The sequence below is a fragment of the Petaurus breviceps genome, unplaced genomic scaffold, assembly GCF_028583685.1.
Source record: "Petaurus breviceps papuanus isolate PSGF00001 unplaced genomic scaffold, PetGlider_PUasm1.0 226, whole genome shotgun sequence".
NCBI lineage: Eukaryota > Metazoa > Chordata > Mammalia > Diprotodontia > Petauridae > Petaurus > Petaurus breviceps.
The window spans coordinates 3,539,676-3,549,820 of record NW_027185890.1 but is presented as its reverse complement, the minus strand read 5'-3'; the positions used below and the strand labels follow the sequence as shown (position 1 = coordinate 3,549,820).

Sequence of the window (10,145 nt, the reverse complement as noted above, 5' to 3'; positions counted from 1 at the left end):
TCCCAATTTTTCCTCCACTTCTCTTATTTGATTTTGAAAATCCTTCTTGAGCCTCTCTATGGCCTGTGACCAGTTCATATTTTCCTTGGAAGCTTTTGATGCAAGCTTTTTGACTTTGCTGTCTTCTTCTGGATCCATGTTTTGATCCTCTTTGTTCACCAAAAAATATTCTATAGTCTGACTTCACTTCCTCTGGTTGCTCATCTTGCCAGTCAATTACTTGACTTTTGATCTCTTTGCCATGGTAGAACACTGCTTCCAGAGAGAGTTGTGTTCCAAAGTTCTGGGGTTTTCAAAAAGTTATTGTCAGAGGTGTTATCAGAGCTATGAGGAGGTCACCCTCTCTATAGCCACCACAAGCTCTGGCACACTAGCCTTCCTCACCCCAGGACCACCACCCAAGTCTGTGACCCAGATCCAAGCAGGTCCAAGCAAGAGCCATTGCCCTCTGAATAGTTGCTTGGTCCCCCTACAATCTGCAGGCCAGGAACTCTAGAGGCAGCCATGTGGCAGCAGCTGCAGACTCCCTATCTCTGCCACCTCTGCCATCCCAGGGTCAGAGATTGAACTGTGCTCTTTTCTCACCCAGTTCCAACAAAGGTCACTACTGACCTTTTGCTTTATCTTTGGCCTTCATGGGGTGAGAAATCTGTACACTGCCACAGGTGCTGGTGCTTCACTCTTCTGAAGTCTGCTCCAGTTGGTCTGGGCTATGAGTCTGGACCAGCACAGTTCATGTGGTTCTGTGCTTAGCTCCCAGCCTGGTGTGATAGACCCTTCCTGTCAGCCTACCAGGCTACCTTCAGTGAGAGATTTGTTTCTCTCTGTCACTTTGTGGGTTCTGTAGCTCTAAAATTTATTTAGAGTCATTTTTTTAAAGTAGGTATTGGAGATGGTTGGAGCAGAGCTCAAACAAATACCTGCTTTTCTCCACCATGTTGGCTCTGCCCCACTAAGGCTTTTTATTTCAGCAATTCTTTGCTTATGCATTAGTTATCTGTTTTATCCTTTAGGTGAGATCATTTTAGGGAAAGGCAATGTTATTTAGTGGTGAGAATTCTTTTTGGAGTCATGAAATGTGGGTTCAGATCCCACTTCCAATACATATCAGCTATTCAACCATGGGTCAATAATTTAATTCTTTTATGTTTGAGTTTCTTGAAACCTAGGAAATATTTCATAAAAGATGGGGTAAATAATATTTGTGATGCTGATCTTTCTCACTGTATTTAAATCACGTGATCTGTAAATCGCAAAGAGGAGCTTAAATATGACTTCTCATTATCTTAGAATTAATTATATTAGTGTTGAAGAGAATGAACCATCTCAGAAGCTGAGAGACTGAATCATGTTGAAAAAAAAATAGTATAATCCCCAAATAGCAGCTTCTTACATATAAAAGTCAGGTAGTTCAAAGTGCTGAATTTTCAGTAAATCTATTTTTCTTCCTTTTTCCCACACAGGGGTTGAGGGAAATGGTAAGTTTAATATGAGATGTTTTCTTTCTTTCTTTTTCTTTTTAAAGCAATTGGGGTTAAGTAACTTGCTCAAGGTTACACGGCCAGTTATTTCTGGGTGTGGTGCTAAGTATCTGAGCCAGGATTCGATCCCAGGTCATCCCAACTCTGGGGCTGGTGCTCTTACTCGCTGTTAATATGAGATATTTTCAATGAATATTATTTCTTAAAATATGTTTCCTCAAGAAATGCAAACTTAAAATAGTTTTCTGCACCAAAATAAATGAAAAAAAAAAAAAAATTTTAAAAGTCAACTTTTCAGAAAATCTTACAAATTTAAACAAATTTGTGGTGTCATCTTACTCTACCACTAAAGTTAGAAAAAAATGGAATTAGACCTGAAAAGTCATTTCTCGGGGTCTGGGGGGCTGTGAGGAGATAAGCCTCTTAATATACCTGGTGTCCCTCCCATTGCAATGTAAGTTCCTTAAGATCAGGGATTGTGTCATTATTTTTCCTTTATGTATCTAGTACCCAGTACAACCTTTAGTAGCAAGTATTTAACAAATACTTGCTGGTGGATTTATTGGAAGAACATTAATGTTTTGAAAAGTTGGGTCTCAATTTCAAATAGAAACTTGGCATCATTAAAAGCACTATGCAGTTTCTCAAGGCAATCTGTTGTACTCTCTTCCATTTGTGCACTTCTGTGCCCAGTCCATATTCTGTGCACTGTGTCTACTGAAGTAATGTATACTGATGAGCAAACTCTGTGGGTTTCCCATCCAACAATAAATCTCAGTCTGGATAATAGACATTCTGTGGTCCCTTATTTTCCCTCCTTCCCATCCTCCTCTCCACTTTAGCTATTTAGTTCAAACTCTTTAAATGATTATGAATTTCAGTTAAGAAGTTCTGCCATATGCAATATTCCTCTAGGGGCTAATTGGAGAGAGAAAGGAGGGGGTGGAATAATGAATGAGGAGAGGAAGGGAGAAAATGAGGGGGAGACATATGAGGGAGATTTTTAACCTGCTGCTTATTATTATCAGTGAAAACCCTTAGAAAATTCAAAAGGTTTTTGTTTAGATTGTGTAGTACTATTAGTATAACATAAACTCAGCTACATAATGAGTTAAATGGGCTTTTGTGGGCTGGACTTCTAGAAACCTAACCACCATATTCAGTATTATATTTATGGAGAAAGGCATGCTGTATTTCAAACAACCAAATTATAAATGAATGTTTGGAACATAGCCTCCTTGTAAAATGTTGATTACTTGTTTACCTTCAAAATTTAGAAGATGACCCTTACTGTGGACTGATTCCCCCCCCCAAAAAACTCTTTACAACTAATTATAAAGACCTTTGTGAAGATCAATCTCTGTTTTGTACACAGTTAAAAATGTTTGTTGGTTTAAATTAAATAAGACAATTTAAAAATAGATATACTTTATTGTTTAAAAAAATATTGTATTGATATCCTCCTGCTGTCAACCTCTTCCTCTCCAATATATTTCTTCATCAGCTTTCTATTTACACTATTGTTCCAGCTTCTTTTTGGATAAAGAACAAATGTTATAACCAGCTGTGTTTCCAAAGGGCAGCTGGTATAAGACCTACATTTTTGTTAAATTATTATTTTAAAAAGTTTCTTGCCAATGTGTATGCATGTATATGTGTGTGAAAAGGGATTTCCTAAATATACTTTCTCACTTGTTTAGAAAAAAAATAAATCCCATGGTTGATAAAGTCTTTTGATAAACAAACCGTGTCCTGAGAGGAAGAGAAGTGAAAAATCACTAGATTTTTTTATAAAGTAGAAAATGTATTTAGAATGGTCCTGTCTTAGTAATAAGGACTTTCTAAGATGGAATAATGTGTTTTCAACAAGATGGAGTAGAAGGAGGAAAGAAAAACTTTCTTATTTTATTTTTGGTTACTCTAAAAAAAAAAACTTTCAAAAGCTACTAAAGACTGTGTGGTTCTGTGACATTAGTACATCATTAAACTTCAGCTTCTTAATGAATTAAATAAGCTTTGGGGTATAGAACTAGAGACATGAAGATTTATATTGCTGGTGGCTACCAGAACTTTTACTATTGATTTACCTAGAGCACTTGATGGAGTGCAGGGGACAAAATGCCAGACTTGGAGTCAGAAAGATTCATCTTTCTGGGTTCAAATCTGGCCTCAGAACTTACTAGCTATGTGATCCTGGGCAAGTCATTTAACCATTTGCCTCAGTTTCCTTGTTTGTAAAAATGAACTAGAGGGGCAGCTAGGTGGAGCAGTGAATAGAGCACTGACCCTGGAGTCAAGAAGACCTGAGTTCAAATACGGGCTCAGACACTTAACACTTACTGGCTGTGTGACTTTGGGCATGTCACTTAATCCCAACTGCCCTCCCCCCCAAAAAAAAATTAAAAAATGAACTAGAGAAAGAAACGGTGGAGTATTCTAGCATCTTTTCCAGGAAAACCTCAAATGGTGTTTGAGTAGGATGCAACCGAACAACAACAACATGGCAGCTAGGTGTTACAGTGGATAGAATATTGCATCTGGTGTCAGGAAGAACTGAGTTCAAATATGGTTTGAGACATTTAATGGCTGTGAACCTGTATGATAATCACTTAATCTCCATTTGTTTTAGTGTCCTCAGTGGTAGAAAGGGGAAAATAATAACACCTACCTCCCAAGCTTATTGTCACAATCAAATGAAGCTTTTTTCTCAGTACCTGGAACATAGTAAATACTATATAAATGCTTACTATTATTATTATTTCTATGCGTGGAAGAGATGAATAATCCAATCTCAGCTATTTTACATGTAGAGTAATAAATGACCTGAGGCTATTTAGATCAGAGGTGTCATTCTTGGGAACTACAGGCCTCTTATTTTGGCAAAGTTCCAAATTTCTGGCCAAATCAGATTAAAATATAATTGGGAAACATTTAACAAAATAAAAAATAATACAATACAGTGTAACATTAATTTGTGGTTTTCTAAGTCAATATTCTGCCTTAGGGATACTTCAACTTGAGTTTAATATTACTGATCTAGATGAACCCCTTCATTTTGCAGATGAAGAAAGTAAAGGCCCCTGAGACTAAGTGATTTACAAAATCATTGTGTCAGAGGTGGAATTTGAACTAGGTATTCTGACTTAAGAGGCAGCAGTTTTCCATTGTTAACAAGCTGCCTACAATTTGCTGAAGGGTTTAACATACTTGCTTTTTCAAAAGTGAAAGTTCTATCTGTTGTTCAATTTCAGGTGTTGCTCACTGGACTATGGGATTAGGGTCTCTGCTTTTAGACCAGAGAAATGGCCAGCAGGTCCAACATACTCCCCTGGAAAATATGCTGTCTAGGGAGGTGGAGCTTGATAGCTCCATCTAGTAGCTATTCAATGAGCACCTACCTAATAGAGTTGTTTTGGGTATCAATAACATTTAAAATGTTATTTGTTGTTTCTGTTCAGTTGTTTCAGCTGTGTCTGACTTTTTGTGACCTCTTTTGGGGTTTTCTTGACAAAGATACTGAAATGATTTGCCATTTCCTTCTCCAACTTATTTTACAGGTGAGGAAATTCAGGCAAACAAGGTTGAGTGACTCACCCTGAGTCACAAAGTTACTAAGTGCCTGAGGGCAGGTTTATACTCATTAAGGTGAATCTTCCAAAACCAGCACTGACTTCCAGACACCTAGAGTTCCTAAAGTGATCTATAAACCTTAAAGTACTATATATATATATATATATATATATATATATATATATATGCTAGTGAAGATGATGGTGATGATGATAATGAGGCCCTCAAAAACTTACCAAATGTTTAATGCATCCTCTTTAACTTTCTAAATAAAGAACTGGAAAAAAAAATACAATGATTTGCCCAAGGTCACATGGGTGGCAGCTAGTTAACTTGTTTCTGAGCATCTAGCACAAGCCCTAGCACACAGTATCTACTTAACATAATAAGATGTACAAATATTTATGTTTGTTGATTGATAATGAACACTATTCATCTCTCTTGGGTCACATTCTTAGGTCTTTCCCCTATCGCAAGTCATCGTCCTCATTTGCTTTTACAAACTCCCTCCTCACATCTGGTTGGCAATATTAAAAACCACCATGACATTTGGATCTCGACCATATCTGACAATAGCAATGGTGACGATGATGACGGTAAATTCAATGGGACAATGGACTATGTGCACTATTTTTACCAAGAAGGTAAATCTTTTTTTCTCCTGTTATTGCTAACTTTCATAGTTATCCAAAGCGACAGCGGAAATTACAGCTTCCATTGAAAATAATAAACACAAAAGGATAAATAGGCTCTCCAAAGTCACATAGCTAGTCAATGAGAAAGCCAGGATCATAGATCAATCATTTTGATTCCCAGCTCTGTAATTTAACCATAGAAAAGAACTAAAGGTAGAGTGGCTAAGGCTTATTCATAAGGTTCTGTAAGGTACAGGATTGCGCTCCATCATTGAAAAGATACAGGTTACTTCAGCTACAGTCACTTTCAGAAAGGCAAGGTGGCAAAAATGATTTAAGCCCACAAAAGATAATCAGGATCTCTGAATGTACTTTCCTTTTCATGAAATGATTTGATGTTGGGTAAATTACTTAGACAATGTCTATTACCAGCATCTTTTCTGACATTTTTTTTTCCATTTTAAAGACAATGATTGGCCCTATAAACTAACAATTTCTTTTGCATATCACTGAATTCAAATTTAACTTCTCCTCCTCGTTTCTTCCAGAAAGAGAACCCATAACCAAAACCTGGTGTAATTGTGGTAAGTAATTTATACAAATCTAATTGGAACAGATTTGATGAGTGTGTACTTCAAATATGTGGTACTTTCTTTGCTGATAGTGAAAACACTTCTCACACCAGCACACAGTAAAAAATTCTGGAGGCCTCATTTTCCTAACATGTAAAATGGGGGATAGTGTTGTCCACTTATTAAGGAGATAATAAAAAGTTTATTTATCAAAGTACTATGGACTCTAATAGCAAGACCACATGAAGGAATTATATAGCATCATTGTTTTTGTCAAGAAATAATAGTCACAGTCACTCAAAAATCAATTGCCAAAAGCTTATTATGTGCCAGACACTGTGCTATATGGAGAATGGTTGTTAAATGGCATCTACTTCAGTATAGTTCTCTAGAGTTCTAAAACTTTAATTCCTTTGAATTATAAAAATTGTGAACACTGAGCAGCTGCCAATACTTGGTTCCATCTTAATTAGAATTTCTAATCCTATACCTAATAATTTCTACATCTTCCATGCAAACTGTTTGAAAAAAAAAACACAATTTGCATGCTAATATAACGGGGTTTGTGAAAGGTGTCAAGTGATATTATTTAACAGGCAAAAGAGGTTTGTTGATATTAGATAAACTGAAGTGTCACTTGTCAGTTTCTCTATTTGAAAAAAGCAAAGGAAAGGAAGATAAGAGCCTATATTCAAATTACCCATGCCGCTTACACTTCCTTAAAGACTAATTGTCAAAGGGAGAAAATTGGTGAGAAAGGAGAATAAAATAAAAATGACACTTTTTCTTTTTTTAAAGCAATTGGGGTTAAGTAACTTGTTCAAGGTTACAGGGCCCATTATTTCTGGGTGTGGTGCTAAGTATCTGAGCCCAGACTTGATCCCAGGTTATCCTGACTCTGGGGCTGGTGATCTTACTCACTGTGCTACCTGGCCTCCCTAAAATGACACTTTCTTTAGCAGATAAAAATTCTGCTTTTTGATGTGGGAGGGAGATCTAACAGAAATTATAACCATAGAGGCATATTGTCAGCCTTGAATATCAGTCTCCATTTTAAAACATTGTCTCCCATGACCCTCCAAGATTTTTCAAAAAACAACCTTGAGTTTTTTTAAATGTTTTCTATTTCAATCAGGCCTTGCTACCTCCTGAATCGGTATTCTAGAGAGTTTTTCCTTAATAGATATCTTTAGTTGTTTTCTAAGACTTTGTTTATATGTATGAAAACAGAATAGTTGATATTTTTATGTGAAAAATATTCTTTTATTAGGAAACAAATAGGTTTAATACATAAAGAGTAATTTTATTTTGAAATAACGTAATTGAAAATCTTAAGATAAGTTGTTTCTTTTGGCCAACAGTTTGCAATGCGGCCCTGGTTGCTTAAGTATAAAAGTGTTTTGCTATTCTCCCAACACTTCAATGAATCCATGATCTCATACATAAGTACCCTCTTTTGGTACTAATACTAAGTCATCCATGCTTTCTCTTCCTATATGATTTTTCCCCTGCTCTCTTATATTCTCTGCATAGTTACCTATGGCTAGAGGCCTTTTCCTGCTTTTTACATTTCATGGGTAAGAGTCTATCACTTATGCTGTCTTTCTGTTATTCCCTGATGCTTGCTACATCATACTTTTCCCTTTTACACCATTTCTTGCACACAGATCATCAGTGGAAGTAGGCATACTTTTTTCCAATACCTAATTCTCATTTTCCCAAAGATTTACTGGAAAATTTTGATTCTAAAAAGATCAAGTTGTTCCAAGATTTGAAACACACAGGATTCCTAGAAGAACATTTGTGTTGAGAAGATCATATTTTATAATATATTTTAGGGAGGGGAAGATAACACAAAATGGAAAAAATGGCTAATATCACCCTCCTGTCCCTAATGTGGTCTAATGATCATGGAAAACTCTTAAAGTATATGCCTATTTTCCCATCTTTACAAAAATTTTATCATTTATCAATCTTGTATTGGAAGATCAAGCTTATCTATGGCTTAAAAAGGTATCCCAAAGAGTTCAATCAAGTATTCTATTTTGGCTTTTATTTTAATGAATAGATGCCTAAATAGAGTATGTACCAAATTCAAAAGATTCATCTTCAAAAAATTCAAGTTCAAAAGGTACCTTACACAGTACATTCCTTTTTCAATATGGACTTATTTATATCTAAACACAATGAACTTCAGACCTACTCAGGGAGAATACCTATCATCACCTAACTACTATGTCCCCACAGAAATACTTAAGAACAACAAGAAAATAACCCAAGTTCAGTTCTTCCCCCTTTGTTAATGCAAAGCTACTCCCTGTGACCAATCCTGATATGAATGTTTTGAAATCAGAACTCATTTTGTAGGGTCAAATCCAGTCCTCAGAAAAAGCCAGTGTTTGCTTCTCTTTGGATTGCTCTAGAGCAATTAAAGGAATTTTAGTGTGCATTGTGTAAATCTGAATCAGGTAAGACACAATATTATTGATGACTGGCTTAGTAAGATCTTCACTAAAAACCTGCCATCAGGGCTTTTCTACCTCCTGGAACTGGCAGGTGCCTCTGTTATAGGAATGTAAATTTTTAAGATCTTCCCTGCCCCTAGGCTTAAGTGTACCTGGAGCCTATGGTGGGAAGCTTGTTTTTCAAGAGATACTTAGTGATTGGGCAGTGGGTCAAGAAGGTTGTTACATTCTCTGAACTAGGAGGGTATATAAGCTCTGATGTGAGGCTTTGTTTTGGGGCTCACCTTGAAAAGTGTTGTGTGATTTGACCAGATGAGATTCTGGGTAGCTGTTGAGCCCCCTCCCCTCCCCGCCCCCCACCTCAGCCTTGAAAACCCAGATGTTGATGCTTCCCTCTCTGGTTCCCTCTCTGGTAACTGGAATTAGGTATGGATGTACATAATGGTTGGACAGTTTGGAGGCCTGTCTGCTGAAATGTTCTTGTAACTTATGCTTGTAAACTCTCTATACTCTGAAGTTTGGGGTTCTGACCTTTCTCCCCTGAACTAGGTAAATAATGTATGTTTGTTTGATTAAAGTAATCTTGTTAACCCATTTTGAGTTTCTTTCCTTTAGCAAAGCAGATCCAAGAACCTGTGTTGGCAGACACCCTGGGGATGCTGGGGTGCTTGCTGCTACAGCCTCCACTCCATACCACTGCAAGGCAAGATAGAGCACTGCTACAGCTATGTGTTGGGTGGGATATTGAAGGCATAATGCTCCTTGATAACTGTCTTGCAGCAGTGCCCATGCTTCCAGAGAGATGTGCATCCTTTCCCAGTTAAAACAGTTCATCCAATTCTTTAAACAGATAAAGTAATGGAGCTGATATTTGTGAGGGTGCTGGAAGAAGAACCAGAAATCCAAAACTCTCACAATAAGTAATTCACACTGAAAAATAGTCTCTTTCAGTTCCCAGAGCTAGAAGTCTAACTCCAAAGGTTAGCTCTTGGGATTTAAATACACATGAGAGACGTTGATGATTCTCTTGTCCTGAGGTTTTGCTCCTCCACTTTACATGCCAACTAAATGGCTGACATGGCTATAAGGTAAGGGTCATAAGCATCTAATTTTCTGTCACAGAAAAATTTATGGTAAATGGTACAGGCTGTGGCAATTGGAATGGTTTGTATCCCTAGTTTGATATCTGCTTCCACGATAAACTGTGTCACTTTGAAGTGGACATCGACCTTGAAGGCCAGGTGCCCCTCTTTTCTCACTTCTTCACTGTTTCAGCTGCACCTCACTTCAGGAAACACCCTCACTCCCCTTGTGCAGCTGGCCCCTTGGTCCCCTTGTTGCCGAACAAAAATCCAGTTCAAGTCACAAGAAAGGAAAAAAATGAAATGGAGTGAAAGAGGAAGAAGCACACACTGCTGCTAC

General features: G+C 37.2%; 1 pseudogene; it reads right to left on the bottom strand.

Moving 5' to 3' along the window:
- Positions 1 to 8,627: 8,627 nt before the first annotated feature.
- Positions 8,628 to 10,145, bottom strand: part of LOC138166812 (cyclin-Q-like) — a 35,438-nt pseudogene continuing 33,920 nt past the window's right edge.